We start from the raw sequence: 22,354 nt of genomic DNA, 5'->3' as shown, positions 1-22,354 counted from the left end.
CTTTTGTTTCAATCTTTTCCTCCTTTAATAGAAGGCCTTATGAAACTTTGAAAGGTCAAAACAACAGAGGTTCATTGGGAAGAATCGGTACCAGATGCTGCCCATAGCAAAACCTGGAATGAAAACGGTCAGAAGCAACTTGGTGGATCACAAGGCAGCTAAGAAATAGTTTTCTGCAATCAAGGGAAGAGACTGTTCATCTACCATACCACATTTGAAAGTGAAGTTGATGGCGCACTTGCTTTGTGGTAAACTTTGTGCTTAAAGTTTAACTCATTCTTCTATGGAGCAAGGTAAAAGAATGGAAAATATACCCCTAGTAAAGAGATTGATTTTGTATTTCTGTTCTTTCTATATCATCAATAAATATTCCTTTGAAAAAGCTAATTATCATGATGGATATCAGGGAGAACACTCTAGAGTCAAGGTCCAAGCTGAAAACACTAGAGAAAGCTCCTTAGTGTCATGAGAGTACCCATCCAAACCTGAGGGAGATTAATAAATTTGTTCTGGAGCTCCAACCTGATAATAAACCTGTGGATTGGAGAGTAAATCCAGAACCTATATCTCTATGATACTGAATGTTATAAATATTGCTGTCTTACCTTCTTAATAGACTATAGGAATTATGAAATCAGCAACGAATTCTTATTTAATTTCATCTCCCTGAGAATAGTGAGACCTTTGGAACTGTTCATTAAATGAATGAATGAATGATAATCTTTGTCAAATATGCCTGAATTGCGTACTCCCTTGATAGAGATCTTAAAGCAAAACTATTTTCTTTATAGTAAGAATATGTTATAGTTGAAAAAGTTCTAGAAGTAGAATGAAAAATTCGGGTGAAAATCTTGGCTTTGACCTTCAAAGGTCAGCTCAAGTACAACATTTCACATGAGGTCTGCCCCTTCCATTCTCTTTCATTGACTTTGTACATAATTGCATAAATGCTTATTGCCGGGGGTCTAGCCAAATTATAGGCTCCTTTTTCTTTTCAGCTTTTTCTTTGTATACCCAGTTCCTAGAAGCTTTTCTGGCCCATAGTAAGCTTTTCTTGACCAACAGATTGATATGTGACTGGACAAGTCAGTTAATCTCCTTTTGCTTCTCTATAAAACGGAGTTAAGAAAAATTACACTACTTACCTCTCAAAGCTATTCTCAGAATTGTTTCCTTCTTTGGATAAGTAATTTAATGCTGTCTTCTGTCAAATTGGGGAGGGGAAAAGAGTCACTACGACAAACATTACATATGACACGGAGTTGTTGCAAAGAAGGTGTTACATAAACATGAGATGCCTTATTATTTCAGGAACAGGAGAGAGAGCATTCCACTTTGTGCTTACTAGACAATGGAGTTGCCTGTGCCTTGTGCTTAAACTCCCTTTCTAGATTTTCCTGGGCTTCCAAACATAAATGTTTAATCCTCAGCCTTGTCATCAATCAGACTCACTGCTTCAGGAGAGATGTCCGGGGATAAAAGCTGCCTTGTATCGCAGTTTCAGAACTTCAGATGCACTCCTGATGCCCAGAAACCTTCTAAGGAGCTGATATCAGTGTGGGAGTTGTTGGTTAATAGCTCCCTGGACATTCTGATAACTTCATATGGATCTGAGAGATAAGAGACAGTCAGAGGGATCCAGAGGGCAGGGTTTCTTAGAAAAGAGGCTTAGGTTAGAAGCACTGGAGAATTCCAGAGAGGAAAGTTACATGCCAAATTTCCTTTTGGGGTAGGTTGCTGATCTGCAAAGCCCAAGAAGAGAGTAAAAGATCGCATTGTATGCCTGAACGCTAAAACAAGAGACTGGACAGACTGTGTTAAAAGTGGAAATCAAAGATAAAAGAAAGACTCCACAGAGATAGGAAACAGAGGCCACAGACACTTTGGTCTATAGCTCAGATTTTCATGGTTCAGTGAAAGAATGGCTGCCATTCTATTCTTTCCACCATTCCAGATACTTCGAAGTTCAAACCTTTATCATTTTCAGCTGGGCAATTTTAGTGCCTCCTTATTGGTCTCCCTGACTCCATTCTTTGTTATTTTCTCTTGGAAACACTGATATGAATTTTCTTGATGCACAGATTTGATCAGCTTGACTATCTGGATTAAAAAGAAATGCAAAAAAAAATTAAGTTATTGTTGTATCAATAAATATTTATCAAGTGCCTATTTTGTGCCTGGAATTGTGCTACTCAGTGGGGATGCAAAAATAAGCAAAAGCCTCAAGAAACTCAAGATTTAATCAGGCAGAAAACAAGTCAAAATCTATACAAACAAGTTATATTTGTATAAATAGGAAATAATTAAAAGAGGGAAGGGACTACAATTGAGAGAAATTGGGAAAGGTTTCCAATAGAATAGGGGATTTTAGTTGCAAAGAAATTGTTAGGTAGAGATGAGAAGAGAAAATTTTCCAGGCATGGAAGACAACTAGAAAAAAAGGCCCAGATCTGAAAGATGGAGCATCTTGGTCTTAGAATAGCAAGGAAGCCAAAGGGCTGCATTAGAGAGTACGTGACAGGGAGAATAGTGAAAGAAGATCAGAAAGGTAAAAGAGGGCTAGTTTTTTTGGATGATAAATAGCTATGAGATAAATCAAAAATATTTCACTCTGTCTTTTGTGGTCTTCACTCTTTGACTCCAAACTACCTCCCAAACCTTAAAATAATAATTTGCATCTACTCAGTATTTAACATTTTACAAAACACTTTGCAGATATTATTTCATTATGAAAGCAACCTAGGGAGATAATTATGTTGCCATGTGTTACCATACTCATGTTAAAAGTGAGGGAAATTGAAACTCAGGGACTTGTATATAATGTAGAAGTTCATAGATCTTTACAACCTGGAGAAAACTTAGAGATCATTTAGCCCGACATCATTTTGTCCTGGAGGAAACTGAGACCCAGAGCAAGAGAATATGATTTAGTGTAAATAGTAATAGCAAATAAAAACATTCATATTTATACAGTAAATTCACCTTTATAGAAAGTTGTCTAGGTCAGATCATTTATTCCTCATAACCAATCTAGAAAATAGATATTATATTCTCCTTATTTTATAGATGAGGATTTGTATTTAAAGGCTTTCCATAACTAGTCCTGAATTACAAAGGTAGAAAGCATCTGAGGTAGTCCTTGAACTCAAGGATTTCTGACTGGAAATCCAACACTCTTACCCACATATTAATCAAAATCCCCAATTTTCTAATTTATATTTTTGTGACCTTAGTTGTTGCTGAGTCATTTTGCTCATGTCTAACTCTCTGTGACACCATTTGGGGTTTTCTTGGCAAAGATACTGCCATTAGGCCCATATTGCCATTTTCTTCTCCAGCTCATTTTACATATGAGGAAACTGTGGTAAACAGGATTAAGTGGCTTGCCCAGGATGGCATAGCCAATAGGTATCTGAGGACAGATATGAATTCACTCCATTGTGCCATCCAGTGCCCCATTATTTATGCAACTTAACCTCATTGGCCTTCATTTTTCTTTATCAAAGGAGAGGTTTGGACTATGTAACCAATAAATGCATTTTAAATTCTGGATCAATATCTTTGAAGTGAATTACCAAAACTGAATTAGGAAATTGCAGGAGCTAGAAACCGGATTTCATAGCTCTGGTGTTTTCCATCAATCAATGAACAAACACTTACTGAGCACCTACTAAGTAACAGGTACTATGCTTGGGAAACAAAAATGAAACAATCCTTCTCCTTAAGGATTATGTTCTGTCAAAGGAAACGTGTATGTGTGTGTGTGTGTGTGTGTGTGTGTGTGTGTGTGTGAATCATCCCCCAACTAGGAATGATACTCTTTTGTTGAGTCCTTAGGACTACCTTAATTTCTAAGTATGACTCTATAAAAATTACTGATATTATTGTAGGTCTCAAGCCCTAACCAGTGTGCTTCCCATGAAAAATCAGTTTGAAGCCTTAATCAATTTTTAGGGAAGTCATTTAGAAAGTATAGTTGGGAAAAACCAAAGATGTCCTCCCCCAAAATTCTTGGTGAATACTCCAGAAATATAAACAACATTCATTATAAGAGTTGACTCAAAATTAGAATGCAATGATAGTGAAGTGCACATTAACATATACATGTGGCACACAATAATTCACAACTTTTATTAGAGATGAGAGTCTAGAATTTCTTTCTCTTTTTATAGTGTTAGGGACCATGCCTTGTTGAAGGGGCAGGTCAGTTCTCTGAGAACCTCTGCAGCTATGGATTGTGACACTTGAGGGAGTTACGAAGCAGCCTTTGCTGACAGGTGTTGCTTGTGGAGTGGGAAAATAAATTGGAGGCAGAGGGAAGAGGAGAGAGGTCAGATAACACAATGGCCTCTCAGTGGAGAGGTCAGAGAACAGCCACAGCTCTCAGCCACAGACACAAGAGAAGATGCCAGGTTCCAGACTCCATCTTTGACCATCGATGCTCTTAATTCTCCTGCTTCCTTCACTCTGCCATTAAGACCAAGGACTCAGACTGATCCTGAGGTCCTCTAAACTAGCCTGAACATTACATTTTGGCATTTGAGAGCTGTTCGTGCGTAGGATTCTCCCAGAGTTCCTTTGGTAACCCACAGGGAAGGAAAGGGAGAAGAGACCTTGTAAGACTTTTTTAATCAGGGTAATCAAATGGGCCAGCACATCAAAGAGCCAAGCCAGGAGACTTGTGAGAGACTTAAATGCCTGTTCTGTGTGCATCCCAACAATATAAAGCCTTAATGTAACTTTCCTTGGTTAGAGCATATTTTTTGGAGGAGGTTTTTTTGTCCTGGCTTACAGGGTCCACTTATTTCTTGAGTCCATTGTTGGTAATCTTTTCTGTCACAAGGGCATCATGCTCACTGAAATTTCTTCTACCCCTGATGATTGTCTCTCTATGTCAATGTCTATGCTTGGATAGTTACCTCTATTCTTAGCTTAGATGCATTGCTCCCAATTGGCTCACCTGTTTGAATAACCTAACGAAAAAAATGGGGATGAAAGAGTAGAGAAAGCCCCCTCCTTCTTACCACTCTTGCGGGAATATCCCTTTTGAATCATATTGAGCCTATACTATTCAATTTTTGTATAGCTAGTTTTATGTTTTCACATAAAGTCCCCAAAGTTCTAAAATCATGACTGCTCATCTCAATTAATCACAAGATGTTCTCTCTGGTCCAACAGCCTTGTTATCCCATAGATACTTTTCTCCTGTGGCCCAGTCTTCTAAATGACAAATCCCTCATAATTGGGATCACTATTGCAGGGAGTTCTCAAACCATGCTTACTTTCTATATGGCTCTACCATTCACTCCATGTGTTTGTTCTTGTTCTTGCTTGGGTGATCTCCACTTCTTTCTCTCCTTAAGCTTTCTAGCCTCATTTTATAATTTTATAGATTGTATTCTCCAATCAAAATATAAATTACTTGATGGTAAGGTTATCTCTTTTGGTGTTTCTTTTTATTTTATTTTATTTTTTTGAGTTCCATATCCTGGAATATTGCCAGGCACATAGAAAACACTGTGTATTCCTTACTCTGAACACACTGTGTATTCCTTATAAAAAATAACTTTTGCAAAGTCACAGAAATGGAAGTGACTTGTCATATGTGACAAAAATGAAAAAAAAAAGCTAGTTTGGTCATAAATTAGAACATATAAAATTGAGTAATAAAAAAGGCCATAAAGGTAGGTTGGAGTTACATTATTCATCTTTTTTTATACTTGAGGGAACCCCTGGAGATTATAAGGCAGAAGAACAATATGATCAGATTTGGACTTGAAAAATATTCCTTTGGCAGCTGCGTGGAAGATGGATTAGAGAGAATAGAGAATTATGGGAGGGAAACCAATTGGGAGACTGTTGAATAGTACAGGTGAGAAGTGAGGAGGGCCTGAAGAGGTTTGGTAAGCATGTGAGTAAAATAAGAGGACAGTTGAAAAAGATATTTTGGAAGTAATAATGACTAAACGTGGCTCTTTCCCAGGCAGGTTCTGGAGAGCAGACATATCAAATAGCTTCATGTGGTTATAGTAAACTTTGGTGGCTATAGTAAGAACAATTTCAGGAGTATAATGCTAATACAGGACCACAAAAATGTTCAAACACTTAGTGCTTTAGAAGACTCATGTTTTTTTTTTTTTCCCCCTTGAGAAAGGTACAATATTTCACCAAAATTAAGGGGTATATAAAGCATGCATTGAATGAACATGAACTAATTAATTAATGCCATAATTTTTGCTTCTTACTAATATGAGGCAAATCTTACAACCAGAGAATTGGAAAGTACCTTTACTTTTAAAAGTAAAGATTTACTTTTTTTTCCCCTCCTGAGGCAACTGGAGTTAAGTGACTTGCCCAGGGTCACACAGTTAGGAAGTGTTAAGTTTCTGAGTCCAGATTTGAACTCAGGTCCTCCTGACTGGGCTGGTGCTCTATCCCCTGTACCACCTAGCTGGCCCAAAAGGTTTACTTTTAAAATGAGATAGCTGTATTATACCAAAGTGACCTCTATATTTGAGGTAACTACAAAAATTCTGTAAATTTCTTTAAGCTTCTTATATTGTCTGAGTCTCTATTTCCCTAAATAGAAAATGCAGTTAAGATTAGTTATACCTTGAGCTTGATTCTACAGCTACTTACTAAATATGCACAAACAGGGATGGGGGTATCAAGACAAAAATAAATCCATCGCTGTCTTTAAGAATTTATAATTTTTGGGCAGAGCCAAGATGCATAGTAAAGGCAGGAACTTGCCCAACCTCTCCCCCAAACTATTCCAAATTCCTTTAAATAATTTCAGACCATCAAAGCAACCACGAAGATGGAGTAGAATATTTTCCACCTGAAGGCAACTTAGAAGCTCCACAGGAAAGGTTTGTGACTCCAGCGTGGGAATCCTGGGGCAGGACATTCTGGTGTACCCCAGAACCAACTCCAGTCCTACCCAATCCAGCCTGACCTCTGAATTACCAGCAGTACTGGTACTTTCAGCTCAGAGAAACCAAAGAGGAGCTGGAAAATCAGTAGAAAAGATCTGTGGAACTATAATGGGATCCCAGCACACAACCCCAGTATACAGTCCCAGTACAGCTTGGTCCCTAGACGCCTATGGCAGCAAGGCAAAACCTCTGGATCAGCAACAGAGCTGGAGGCTTCTGAACCTCTCAGTATGGGCTCACAGGGGACACTGACTCAGAAGGTTAATGGAGAAGGTCTATGGCAATGGGGTGGGAATCTGGTGTGCAATCCCACAGCAGCCCAGGGCAGTGGAGCCCCAGCCCCTGCCAGCATACTAGATCTTCCAGCTATGGTGGGATTGGGACACACCCAACAAGTTCATGGAGAAAAGAACACTTGGGGTCAGATTTCTGGAAGGATTTCTGAAAGCAGGTACACAAACCCCTGAAACTTGGGACAATGCACCCTCTACCCTGGAAACAGAGCCCTACTTTAATGAAGAGTTTAGAGCTGAGGGAAATGATCAGAAAACCAAAAAAAGTTTCTGACTATTGAAACTTATTGTGGTGACAAGGAGGATCAAAACACAGAAGATGATAATAAATTCAAAGGTCCTACATCCAAAGATTTCAAGAAAAATAAGAATTGGACTCAGGCCATGGAAGAACTCAAAAAGAACTTTGAAAATCAAGTAAGAAAGATAGAGGAAAAATTAGACAAAGAATTGAGAGAAGTACAAAAGGAAATACAAAAACAAATGAGGAAAAAATGCTGTAAAAGTCAAAATTAGCCAATTGGGAAAGGAGGTACAAAATCTCACTGAGGAAAATAATTCCTTAAAAAATAAAATTGAGCAAATGGAAGCTAATGACTTTATAAGAAATCAAGATACAATAAAGCAAAACCAAAAGAAAATGAAAAAAAAATAGAAAAAGTATGAAATATCTCATTGGAAAAACAAATGACCTAGAAAATAGGCCTAGGAGAGATAGTTTTAAAATTATTGATCTACTTGAAAGTCATAATCAAAAAAAGAACCTGGATATCATCTTTCAAGAAATTATTAAGGAAAACTGTCCTGATATTCTAGAATTAGAGGGTAAAATAGAAATTGAAAGAATCCACAGATCACCTTCTGAAAGATATCCCAAAATAAAAACTCCCAGGAACATTATAACCAAATTCCAGAACTCTCAGGTCAAGGAGAAAACATTGCAAGCATCCAAAAAGAAATAATTCAAGTATAGTAGAGCCACAGTCAGGATAAGCCAAGATTTAGCAGCTTCTACATTAAAGAACTGGAGGACTATGAATATGATATTCTGGAGATCAATAGAGGGAGAATTAAAACCAAATATTACCTATCAGCAAAACTGAGTATAATCCTTCAGAGGAAAAGGTGGGGAATTCAGTGAAACAGGATTTTCAAACATTCATGATGAAAAGAGCAGAGCTAAATGGAAAATTTGATCAAAAACAGGACTCTGGAGAAGCATAAGTAGGTAATCAGGAAAGTGATATCATTAGAGATTTAATAAAGTTTATCTGTTTACATTCCTACATGGGAGGATGATACTTGTAACTCATTAGAATACTCTCATTATGACAGTTTAGGAGGAATATATATAGATAAGAAGGCATGAGTATGAGTTAAATATGAAGGACTAATATCTTTTTAAAAAAATGATGACATTATGGAATAAGAGAGGATGTACTGGGAGAAAGGGAAAAGGAGAAGTGGGATGGTGCAAATTATCTGCCATAAAAAAGAAGGGGAATGAGTGAATCATATTTTCATCAGAATTGGCTCAAATAGAAAATAACATACATACTTTTTTTTTTTAAAATCATGAAATTAAGGGGTGAGAGAAATGGAATGGTGAAAATTATCTGCCATTAAAAAGACAAGAAAAAGATTTTACAATGGAGGGGAGGGGAAAAGAAAGGGGGAATGAGTGAACCTTCCTCTCAGAATTAGCTCAATTAGAAAATAACATGCGTACTCAATAGGGTTTTGAGTATATTATCCTGCAGGAAATTAGGAGGGGAATGGGATGTGGGAAGGTGGGGAAGTTGATAAAACAGAGGGCCTATTGGGTAATGGAGTGGTCAGTAGCAAAACTTTTTTGAGGAGGGAACAGGGTGAAAGGAGAGAACAAATGAGGGAAAATACAATTAGCAATAGTAATTGTTAAAAAAAAAAAACTGGAAGCAAGTTTCTCTGATGGAATATTATTTTTCTCTGGAAAATGTTGAGCAGGATGCTCTCAGCGGGGAAAAAAAACACCTGCTAAGTCCTCCATAAACAAAGTGAAATATACTATATACAAAGTAATAGTAATATTCTAGGATGACCAGCTATAAATAACTTTGTTATTCTCAGTAGCACAATAATCCACCCTAACTCTGTGGGATTTATGACAAAAAATCCTATTCATATCCACAGAAGGAACTAATCGAGTCTGAATATAAATTGAAGTATTCTCTATTACTCCATCTCTCTCTCTATTTTTAACTTAATTTTTCTTGAAGATTTTTATTTTCATTAGGATAGAAGTTATATGTTTTCTTTTACAACTTGACTTATGGAAATTTGGAAATTTTTTACATAACTTCACATATGATTTCTTAATTGTGAGTGGGGATAAGGGAGAGAACCTAGAACTCAAAAATCAACAAATGTAAAAAATTGTTTTGTGTATAACTGGAAAAAAATACTAAATTAATTTTTAAAAGAATTTATAATTTTCTACCAGGATGCAACAAGTATTTGGATCAGTTTAACTCAAAGTTACACTGTGTTCTGAGAAATTTAAATAGAAAATTTAATAATTTAAATAGAAAATGGACAAAATCAAGAAAGCCTTTTCATGTAAGTGATGTCTAAACTGAACCTCAAAAAATAAGAATATTAAGAGGAAGAGGGGAAGGAGTACATTCTAGGTAAAAGAAAAGGGTGAGCAAAGTCAGAGAATACCCACTATGCCTGTAGTCAGGAGGACCTGAGTTCAAATCTAGTTTCAGATACTTACCAGATTATGTGACTTTGGGCAAGTCACTTCACCCTGTTTGCCTCAGTTTCCTAATCTATAAAAAATGACCTAGAGAAGGAAATGGCAAATCACTGTAGTATCTTTGCCAAGATAACTACATTGGGTCACTGAGTCAGACACAACTGACAATAAAGTCATAGGTAAGAGAGGAAACAGGAGTTTTGAGGAGAAAGCAAGACAGCTTCTATAATGTGAAAAACACCAGACTAAAGTAGCGTATAAGGCAGTTGGGAACTGCCTGAAGGTCCCAACCTGAAGGCAGTAGGGACCCCCTGAATATTTTTTGAGCTTGAAAGTGAAATGGTCACAGAAGTGCCTTGGATTATGGTCTCAAGATGAAGAATGAATCAGAGGGTAAAGAGACAGGACCCTGGAGAATAGTTAAGAACTATTTTATTACTTCAGGTGAGGGGTGATAAGAGTCTGAATGAGGTTAGATGAAGTATGATGAATAAATAGAAAGAAGGGAAGGATGTGGTTTTTCTAAGCAAGACCTAACAGGATTTGACAACTAATATCATAGATATATGGAATATAAAAGAAGGAAGAAACTAAAGACCCAAACATAATTAACTGGAATTGTGATGATATTCTCAAAAGAAAGGAGATTTTTGAAAAGAAACTGAATGATACTATGCTTTTACATTCCCCCAGTGCTAACATTCTATGTCTTAACATTTTATATTCTAAAGCCCTTTTTAGTACTAAAATTCTGTGAGGCTTATCTTTTTTATTACTAATTGAAAATGGATCCCTAGGGGTGATTTGGGGCACCAGCTCAGGCAGATTCAAGACACCTGACTGGTCCTGGAATGAGAAACATGCATAGGGCTTTGCTGTTGTGGCAGATTTGTATTCTTCAAGGAGGAACCATCCCCTCTCCCATCAAATACAGGCAGTGTTCCCCAAAGACTCCACTAGCTACCTTCCTAGCCACAGGGACCCTTTTACACCTGTTATCAATGACTTAATGGCTCCTGACTCACATTTTTCTCCTGTAACAGGAAATTATCCCTCCTTGGGACTTCTCAAGAAGCCTCAGTATTGTATCCTTGGGGGAGGAACTGCCATCCCATACGGATAGCCTGGAGGTCCCTGTAGGCTGCACATTCATAGCAGCAGCTTCTTAGATATAATACTTACATACTACTGATAAGCTACACATTGGAGACAGTCACTCCTTCCCAGGGAAGGCACAATGACTAGAATAGATGGAGATCATATCTAGCCATATTAGTATTTCAGGGCTGGTATGGGGCAGGAAGAGGAGGGGGGAAAAAGGGGGATGGCTTCAAACTGTAAGAAGAGAGACTGTACTAGAGTCAAAGTTAGTAAGCTACCTGGCTCCTTATTCTTTTAGTCTTCCCATGCACTCTCCTCCAAATTCCCTCACAACCAGCAACACCCACCTTCTTGCTGTTTCTTGCACAGAATATTCCTTTCCTATCTGACATTGCACTGGCTGTGACTCATCCCCAGGCTTGTCTCCCTCCACACTACCAACTCCTGGATTTCTTGGTTCCTTTAAGAAGCCCTATTTTCTGCAACAGAACTCCCTTCACTCTGCAACTTTCCTTTCTCTTTTTTGTCTCTCTGCTTCTGTATGTGTATTTGTCCCTTTCTCTCTCTGCTTCTCTCCCTTTCTCTGCCTCTCAATGTCTGTCTTTCTCTGACTCTTTCTCTCCGTCTTTATCTCTGTCTGTCTCTCTCTCTGTCTCAGTGTGTGTGTGTCTGTCTCTCTGACTCTATATGTTTCTGTCTGTCCCTTTCTCTTTGCCTCTTTCTCCCTATCTGTGTGTTTCTGTTTGTCTCTGTCTTGTTATCTCTGTCTTTTTATCTCTCTGTCTCTCTCTGTGTTTCTTTCTCTCGGTCTCTCTCTCCCTTTCTTTGTCTCTCCCTCTCTCTCTGCCCCTCTCTTATACACACCCCAGACTGGTTTGCATATTGTATTTGAAATTCAGATCCCCTATTATTTGCTATCCCATCATGGATAACTCATTAAACCTGCTTCAGTTTCTTTATCTGTGAAAAGAGAGTACTAAGACTAACAGGATTTTGTGGGCAAAACCTTAGAGTGCTATAGAAATGTAAACTAGAATTATTATTGCCAAACAGCAAAATGGCTCTCTTCAGCTGCAACCTTGGGGGCAACCAGGATCAGGCAAAGCATGGATTTGGGAGGAAAAAAGGATTTGAGTTGGAGCTCAGTTCTTTTTATCATGAGAGAAAGAAACTTCACTGGAGCAGAGAAAAGATGAAGAAGGGTTTCATATAATCCTCTCAGCAGAACTGAGATAAAAACCTGAGGCCAGCTTTACATGGTGGGAAGACTGCATAGAACAAATGTAGCATCTTAGCTTACCTATTTACTGAGTGGCTTTGTGCATATCCTTGCCATTGTCTGAGTATTGATTTCTTTATTTTCAAAATGATTCCATTAGACTATTTAGAAGGGAGAATACAGGTACCATTTGATAGAAGCCATAGTATTAGAGGTTACCTACCTGGCTGACTTCGCCCAGGTAGACATTATGGTTTGCTAGGTATTCAGAACTGGGGAAATCTCTTTATTACTGGCTGACCATCCCCATCTTGACCATCCCAGGAAAAAATTGATAATTATAGTAATGGTTATGGATTGTAAAATCCATAGTAGAATTGAAAGGGATCTAAAAACTCATCATAGTCAACTCCTCAACTTTGCCGTTTAGGACGTTGAAACACAGAAAAGTTAAATGATTTACTGAGGGTTACAAAATTAATCAGTATCCAAGGGGAATGTGAACCCAAGTCAGATTTCAAGTTCTAGGATAGAAGTTTCAAACATGCAGCCCTGCAGGCTGTATTGTGCATGCACTTTCCAATATAATTGGAAACTACTTAACAAAATCAATAATTCTTTGTTCTTGAATTCTCAGAGAGGGCCAGTGACATGGCAGGGTGACTTGCACATGAATTAGATTTAAGTAAAGCAGACCTGAGCAAAGTCATCAGCCTCATTCTGTCTACCAGAGTTATCAAAAACCAGAGGCAGGACAAAAGTCAGGAAGACTGGCGATGGTCCATGACACTGAGGATGATCTTGGTGTCTTTGCTGTCAAACCAAGCTCTGAGGGTTCCACAATGGCAGCTTGCACCACCTTCATAAATTGCTCTCCTCTATCTGCCACAGGAATCTTCACATGCTTGGAGCAGACTCTTTCTAATTCACAGATGGTTTGAGGCCTTTGAATTACCTTCAATCCGGTTTAAACCAAAGCTTCTTAAACTACATGTTCCAATCCCATGTGGGGTTACATAACTGGATGTGAGGATTGTGAAATTATGATTTTTTTTATCACTGAATGTTTGATTTGTATGCCCATTTTATATATTAATATACTCAGGGTTGAACAAAAAATTTCTCAGATACAAATGGTCTCAAGTAGAAAAAATTCCAGAAGCTCTTGTTTAGACCATTTGTAGAGAGGTATATATGATTTAGTTTCTTAGATCCACAGGTAAAAATTGAATATCAAAGGTGGATAAATAAGACTTCACACAAGAGGTGTTACTTCTCCTTAAATAGCCCACACACCATAAAAATATAATTGATGATAATGATAGTCTAGACACTATGCTGCCTCTTTTGAAAGCCTGAAGGGTAGAAGTAAAATAATATTGCATATACAATATCAAAAAGGTATAGAGTAGATTTCTTATTCTAACACAGATAACAATACTAAGTATAAAAAAATCAGATCATTAAAAGAACACTTTAAACAGGATTCAGCCAACGAATGTATATGCGTAGATACAGCTGTCTGAGAGGGCAGCTAAGTGCATAATGGATTGAATGTCAGGCCTGGATTCAGAAAGATGACTTTTCTTGAGTTCAAATCTGGTCTCAGACATTTACTAGGAGTAGTATAAGACTAGTGAAGTCATTTACTACTGTTTAATTCAGTTTCCTCATCTTTAAAATGAGCTGGAGAAATAAATGGCAAACCACTCCAGTGCCGAAATAGCCCCAAATGTGGTCAAGAAAAGACAGACAAAACAGAAAAATAAAATAACTGAACATAATGTAGAAGTACAACACTCATTTTAAGCATTACAGCTGTGCTAGTCTGATAACAAGGGCAAACTTTATCTTCTTTCTAGTGACCTTTCTTTTATAGAAATTTACCTTGGCAGTAAGTGTTGTCACTCCAGTAGGTGCCAGTGAGACTCTTTGCCCATGGATAGTATGCCAGCCAGCTGGCAGAAATTTCAGACCTTCATGCCTTCTGAAATTCACAAGGTCATCTATAAAAGAACCAAATCTCAAAAAGAGGCAGGGGCTCCTAGGAACTCAGACTCAAAAGCAACTACTTGTACCCTCCTCACTTGCCCCTGCCAATATCAGCTGCCACATAGAAAGGTGTGATGTCTAAATGGGATCACCATGACAACAGAAATAGAGATAAGGCTGCCCTTTTCCACTTCTCAGTGGTCAATTCAAGAGCTGTAGTTGAGAATACCAGCTAGAAATGTTGTTTATTTGTTTGTTTTTCTTTTAAAAGATCCCCTAGGTCCTCAACTCAAGTCAGAGGTTTCTCATCAAGGAATCATATATAGCCCGCAACAGTCTTTACTAGTGGGTCAAGAACAGCACAGGCTAAGAATATCTGTGCTCCAAGGAATAACTCTTTTAGGCCATTCAACCATGTTGCAACTTTATGCTTTTAAATATTCTTTCTTGCTTTATAATTATGATTCTCCAAAACAGAACAAAATTCCTAAATAAAATGATTAAAACTTGTTCCAATACATTATATCTTAGATGAAGTTAAAATATATTTCTTTCCCTGTAACTTCTTCATGTTGGTCCTGGTTATCTCTTTTGTAAATGAGCAAATATTGATATGCTTTTTCTTTTATTTCTGTCATAATAATTTGGAAAATTTCTCTATTGAGATATTCTCTTTTTATGTTTTTCATTTTTAAAGAATTTATTTAAAATATTAATTTTTAAATGTTTTCAAAATTGTATTCCAAATTCTCTCTCACCTTCCTTTACCCCTCCCATTGAGAAGTCAACAATGTAGTATCAGTTACATATGTAAAACCATGAAAAAAATATTTCTATATTAGCCACAACTAATTAGACACAGCAAGAAAAGCAAGAAAAATAAAGAAAGAGCAAAAGTTATGCTTCAGTTCTCTCACTGGAAGTAGACAACATTTTTCATCATGAATCTATTGAAATTATTGACTGTTTCTAAGATTTGTTCTTTTATGCCACTCTTTTTTATGATTAGATTATTTCATTTCCAATTAATTTTAATCTGTGCTTCCACAGCTTTTTACTGAATGTAATTTTATTGCATTATGGTCTGGAAAAGGTACATTTAGTATTTTTTTTCTACATTTGCTTATGAAGCTTTTATGACTAAAAAATGGTGAATTTTTGTCAAAGTGCCACATACAGTTGAAAAATAAAGAAATATTTCTTTCTCTACCGATTGATTTCCCCCAGAAGTCTGTCATATCCATTTTTTAAAAAAAATATTTTTTAATTTTTTAAACTTTATTTTCTTATTTATTTTATGTTTATTTTTATTTAATTCTGAGAACGGAAAGTTGAGGTTCCTGACTGGTATAGTTTGATTATTTCATACAGTAAAATATTTAACTTTTCTGTTAAGAACTTGGATGTTGAGGCAGTCAAGATGGCAGAAAAAAGATAGGGGCTTATCTGACCTCTCACCCAAACATCTTTAAATAATGATTTTAAACAAATTCAAGAGCAATAAAACACAAATGTAATTGAAGAAGGGAAGTCATTTTCCAGCCCAGGACAACTTAGAGGGTAGACAGGAAAGGTTTGCTGCACAAGAATGAAAAAGGAGCTCGATTAACACAAACCATGACAGCAAAGATCAGGTCTCAACAAACTAAGAACAAGCTTCAGGGGAGACTAAATCAGGGCAGCACTGGTGGTTTCCAGACATCTCAATCCACAGATGGTAAAGTAATCAGACAATCTATTAGGAAATTTGCAGAGGTCCCTTTCTAGAAGCAGAGTCAAGCATTGCCTAAATTTGTATCTGAGACTCAGGATTGGGTCTTATTTCCAGTGCTAAGAGGAATACTAGGATGGTGGAGTTTGTGGATATAAGAAAACAGGGACACTGCTCAAACTTCTAGAGTTGAAAAAAGGGTCTTGCTGTATCTTGCAAACCTAACCATATTATACAAGAATAGTAAACACCACTGGTCTAGGCACTATACCCAGCTGTTTCTTCCTAGATCGTACAACCTTGGAAAAGACAGAAACTTACAATGTGTAAAGGAGTATAAAACCATGCATACTCTTTGACCAAACAATATAACTAATAGGCCTTTATCTGAAAAAGAGAAAGCAAGCAAGCAAGAAAGAAAGAGAGAGAGAAAGAGAAAGAGAGAAAAAACATTAAATTGCTTTTTCATGAAAATAGGAAAAATAAAATATATAAGATTAAAAAAACAAAATTAAAAATAGTTTAAAATCTATATCATTTGGTTCATATGTTTAGTCTTGATATTATTTTTAATAAGATTTTTGGTAAGATATAGTTTTCCTGCTTATCTTTTTAAGCTAGGTGTATTTCTATTTTACTCTGATATCATAATTGATAATCTTGCCTTTTTTACTTCAGCTGAAATATAATATTCTGTTTCAACTCCATATTTTAATCCTGTATATTTCAAGTGTGTTTTTCTGTAAACAACATATTGCAAAATTTTGATGTCTAATTTTCTTCTTTTTGCTGTCTACTTCTGTTTTATGGGCAATTTCATTTCATTCATAATCACAGTTATGATTTCTAAGTGTGTATTTCCTTTCATTTTCTCTCTCTCTCTCTCTCTCTCTCTCTCTCTCTCTCTTTCTCTCTATCTGTGTGTGTGTGTGTGTGTCTGTCTGTCTGTTTGTTTCTGTCTCTGTCTCTAATTCTCTTCTTCCCTTTTGCTCTTCCTCCCTTTCCCCCTTTCTCTCTCTCCTTATCTCCTGCTCCCCTTGGTCTCTTCTCAAAAATCTGTTTTCCTTCTATCAACTCCCTTAAGTCACTCACCTTTTTATATACTCTAAATACTTTTTAAAATACTATACAAATGGATGTATATTCACATCCATTTATATCCCCTCCTACTTCCTTGTTGGGTAGGATGGATTTGATTTCCTAATTGACTCTGTGTGTGTGTGTGTGTGTGTGTGTGTGTGTGTGTGTGTGTTTCCCTTTTTGAATTAATTTAGATAAGAGTGAGACTCAATCTTTTCATCTTCCTTCTACTTTCTTTCATGGCATTTCTTTTGTTCACCCATCCATTAAAAAAAAAAATGCATCCCAACATTATTGCCTCCCTTTAATGTCATCTGTCCTAATAATGATAAAGTTTTTAGGAATTAATGTGTAACAACTTCCCATATAGAAATATAAACAATTTAATCTATGGAGTGTCTTTTGATTTCTTTTTCATGTTTATCTTTTTATGCTTTTATTGTTTATGTTTAAATGTCATTTCCTGTGCTTTTCCAATTCAGCTCTGGTGTGTTCATCAAATACACTTAAATTTCTCTTTTTCATTAAATGTAGATTTTCCCCATAATGTATTATCCTCACTTTTGCTGGATGGTTTATGTCTTGGTTTAATCCTAGCTCCATTGCCTTCTGGAATATTCTGTTCCAAGCTCTCCACTCTTTTAAAATAGAAGCTGCTAAGTCTTGCATGTTCCTGACTATGGAACTATGTTATCTGAATTTTTTTTTTAAATGACTTTGAAATTTTTCTCCTTGAAGTGGGAGTTTGGGAATTTGGCTATAATATTTCTTGGAGTTTTCATTTTGAATTTCAGGAAATGATCAGTGATTTTTTTCTATTTCTATTATACTTTCTTGGTCTAAAATATTGGGGCCTTTTTTAAAATTTATTAAAATGTGACATCTATTTTCTTTCTTTGATTATGACATTCTGTCAGTCTGATCATTCTTAAATTATTTCTCTTACATATATCTTAGTTCAGTTGTCATGTGATTAGATATTTCACATTTTCTTCTACTTTTCCCCCTTTTCTTCTTTTTTAAAATTTTATTGTTTCTTGATATCTCATGCAATCATTATCTTCCACTTCCCCAATCTAATTTTTAAGAAATTACTTTCTTCACTCAGGTTTTGGACAACTTTTTTTTCCTTATTTGGCTAATTCTCCTCTTTAAGGTTTTATTTTCTTCAATACCTTTGTCTGTTTTTTTTTTTTTTAAACAAGTTCTTAATTATCTTTCTATAATTGGCTTGTATTACTCTCATTTCTTTCTTCATTTTTTTTCTCTACCACTTTTACTTGTTTTTAAAAGTCATTTTTTAACTCTTCCAGGAATTCTTGTTGGAATTTTGTCCAATTCAACTTTTTGAGGCTTCGGTTATAGCTGTTTTGATACTGCTTTCTTCTTCTGAGTTTGTCTTGAACTTTTTCATCATTATAGTAACTTTTTATGAGCTCTTTTGTTTATTTGCTCATTTTAAACCCATTTTTAAATAGAACTTTATGTTAAAGTTGATCTCTGTTCCCAGGAGGGACCATTAAAAAGAATATTATTCCAAATTTTAGGTTTTTTTAACCTTAATTTTTTTAAAATGCTATATTTAGGATTTTGAAAGTTTTAAGTCATATGATCATGAAGAGCTGTGACTACTGTTTTCCTGTCCTGTACTCTGGTCCTTAATCAAAAAGGATCCCTGGGTCTCTTGCAGCTGAAAATGATACTGTTCCTGCTCTATTTTTACTGCAAACACTCTTCTCTACTTTGGAATTGTGAAATTCCAAGGGGTATAAGTAATAAAATAGCCAAACTATATTCTGTCCTGTGCCCAATACTAATACAGAGGTTTCCTATAATCTATTTCTGCTCTGTTATCAGATTTCCTTACTGTCTGTAATTTGAGAGTTCTTGAAGCACCAACTTTTAGTTCTGCTGTTCCAGAAATTTATTTCAGGCACTATTTTAAATTTTTTGGAGGGCAATGTTGAGAGATTTTAGCTATTTATTCTATCATCTTGGCTTTTCCTGTACGATGATGATGGCTTCTCAATTTTCTAATGCCTTTTCCATAGATTGGCCTTTAAAGTACTTGAAGAGAACAGTTATATTCCCTAAGTCTTCTCTTTCCCAGTCCAAACCCATTTCTTTTAAAGATAACTCAGATGACATAGTCTTCTATCTCAATTAACTTTGCTTTTGAATACCCTCTAATTCATTCATATATTCTAAAAAATGCTGTTATTAAAACTGCAAAAATGCTTCAAATTTATAAAAATAGTACTGTATCTCCTATCCAACTAATAATGTAACCTGTATCCCTTCATGTTAAACTGGTCCAGATATTTAGGAAACAATTTGGAACTATATACTAATAATAAACTGTTCACATAATTTATATTATGAGAACGATACTGAAAAAATAAGAATATTGAGAAATTAGAATGATGATATAATCAATCACAACTCTATAAGTCAGATTATGAAGTATTACCCACTCTCTGACAAAAAGGTGATTATCTCAAGGGGCAGGATAGATTCATATTTTTGTATTGTCTGATTTAATTTTTTGTAGCTATCTCTATGCCTTTATTAGTTGAGTGAATTCTTTGGAGTTTATTATTTTGGGAAAGGCAGAAGAAAGTATGGTTTGGAAACAAAATGGATTATTATTGTGTCGTAAAGACAATTGTTATAGAGATAGTTTTAGAGAATTCTGAAAAGACTTCTATGAATTGATGGACAATTAAGTGAGCAGAACTAGAACTGTTATACTATACCAACATCCCACAAAACATACAACTTTGGAAATCAAATCAGAAAAAAATTTATCAAGTTTCTATCTTATGTTTAAGTTTTAGAATACTTAGAAAGTCTTTCTCAGTGATGTGACCAATATAATTATAGAGTCTCAATGGTGAAGAATACTAGCCATATCCTAACAAAATGGTGGTGATCAGCTAAAAAAGCAAAGTGAAACACACTTTTAGTTACAGCCAGGATGGGACATGACTATCCATATTTGTTACAACAGTTTCACCTCCTCTTCCCTTGTAGGAAAAGGGGAAAAAATTCTTCTAAATTGAAAAAAAAAAAGTACAAAGAATAAAATCTCTTTTAGGGAAAAGACTGCTTATGTCTGTTTTTGTGTCCCTTTCCTTTAATACAATGTCTGGTACAAGATGATTACATGATATGTGCTTGTTAATTGATTCTTTTCCTATCCCTTTCATATAAGTTCTTTACTCCCTGCTTATGAAACCATATGGAAATACTATGAAGGATGGATTTTGGCTGAATATGCTACGAACAAATCTCCAACAAATTAGTTATCCAAGAGCTAGTGACTCCCTACTAAGTGATCATTATTATGAATACTACTGAATGTAAGATTCTTCAATAGTTTTCAAGTGGAGGCTGAAAATCACTTCAGTGAGGATGTAGAAGAGATCATAGATTTAGAACCTCAGAGGACTTTAGAAATCAGTTATCCCAATTGTTTCATTTATACAGAAGGAAAGAAGAAACCAAGGCCCAGGGAAATTTAATCATTTGGCTAGGTGACACATCTGCTAGACCTGGGGATTTTAAACCTGCCCCTTTTACTATATATCCAGAAATATGCCAAAGTAGATTCTCATTCAGGCATTAGATGACCCTTGAGCACCCTACCAACCCAGACAATTTACTCAATGAGCCTCATTTTTCTAGATAGGATAACTAAAGCTTGAAATATAAAATGGCCACTTGATAGTACAGTTAGTAAATTTTATGGAGAAGAATTTTTTAAATATACATATATATATATTTAAAAGGATGTGTTGCTCCAAGTCCAATACTTTTCTGACTATTTCTCATTATTCCTGCGTTCCTATTCACTGGAGCTCTTCAATCAGAAATTGGATACTTGGGAATGTTGTATAGAAGACATTTATTCAGAGTAAGTTTGGGGCAGACACTTGCTGTGAGATTCTTCTGAGATGCTTTGTTTCTCCAGCTCAGCCTTGACTAAAATACTAAACTTGGTTTGAAGGGATTTAGTTCTCCAACTGTTTTAATTCCAAGACTGGCCTTGGAGAAGCAAACTTCCTGAGGCTTGTAGCCATTTAAAACCCCGAAAGTGAAAACCTCACCAGGGAGAAGAAGCTTTGAAATGAAGAGATAAGCTAATGAGGCTTAATTAGGTCAGCCTGAGTAGGCTGATTGCTATAATTAACACAACCCTGCATGGGTCTAAGGGGATTGTTCTGTGAGGCACTAGGTGAAAGCCTTTGGGAGGGAGACCCTGTTTAAAATCTAAGAGAGGGCATGTGGGAGGTGGGGAGCCCCAGAGATCTGAGGAGTTGAACAGAGTGATTTTAAGAAGCTTAAGGAAATGGGAAGTTAGCTGGCTCAAAGAAAGGCAGGGCCCTTGGCACAGGGAAGAATAAGGAAATTCAGTCTGGTGACTCCCAAGGGGCTGAATGCAGTTAGTGAATGCCAAGAGTTTTACACCTACATGAGATAGAAATCTTGGACTAGATTTGGTAAATGAAGCTGGTCTAGAGGAATGATAGATCTCAGAGATAGATCTCTTAGTAATCATCTAGCCCAACTGCCTTATTTTAAAAATAGGAAACCATGGGATCTTTTGGCACAGTTCCTCTCTCTTCTGTGATGCTCTTTTCCTGGAGCATGTACCTAACTTGTATAGATCATCAGGACAGAACTGGTGTTTTTCAATGGGTCTAGCTTTTAATGTCATATTCTACCCTTCACATTCCCAATCTGAGAGGAAAAAAAGGAAGGAAGGAAGGAAGGAAGAAGGAAGGAAGGAAGGAAGGCAGGAAGGAAGGAAGAAAGGAAGGAAGGGAGGGAGGAAGGAAGGGAGGAAGGGAGAAAGGAAGGGAGGAAGGGAGAAAGGAAAAGAGGAAGGGAGGGAGAAAGGAAGGAAGGGAAGGAAGGAAGGAAGGAAGGAAGGAAGGAAGGAAGGAAGGAAGGAAGGAAGGAAGGAAGGAAGGAAGGAAAGAAGGAAGGAAGGAAAGAAGGAAAGGAGGGAGGAAGGAAGGGAGGAGGGAGAAAAGGAAGGGAGGAAGAGAGTGAGGGGAGAAAGGGAGGAAGGAAGAAAGGAAGGAAGGGAGGGAGGAAGGAAGGGAGGAAGGGAGAAAGGAAGGGAGGAAGGGAGAAAGGAAAAGAGGAAGGGAGGGAGAAAGGAAGGAAGGGAAGGAAGGAGGAAGGGAAGAAAGGAAGGGGGAAGAGAGGAAGAAAAGGGAGAAGGAAGGGAGGGAGAGAAGAAGGGAGGGAAGAAGGGAGGGAGAGAGGGAG

General features: G+C 36.5%; 1 long non-coding RNA gene across 1 annotated transcript; it reads right to left on the bottom strand.

Moving 5' to 3' along the window:
- Nucleotides 1–1,817: 1,817 nt before the first annotated feature.
- Nucleotides 1,818–14,374, bottom strand: LOC116421342. The gene is made up of 2 exons (XR_004231666.1): nucleotides 14,179–14,374; nucleotides 1,818–2,100 (listed from the first exon to the last, which is right to left on the bottom strand). It is a non-coding gene; the product is annotated as an uncharacterized LOC116421342 (long non-coding RNA).
- Nucleotides 14,375–22,354: the final 7,980 nt, after the last annotated feature.

The sequence above is a fragment of the Sarcophilus harrisii genome, chromosome 2 (assembly GCF_902635505.1).
Source record: "Sarcophilus harrisii chromosome 2, mSarHar1.11, whole genome shotgun sequence".
Classification (NCBI taxonomy): Eukaryota; Metazoa; Chordata; class Mammalia; order Dasyuromorphia; family Dasyuridae; genus Sarcophilus; species Sarcophilus harrisii.
This window is presented reverse-complemented; position numbering and strand designations above follow the sequence as displayed.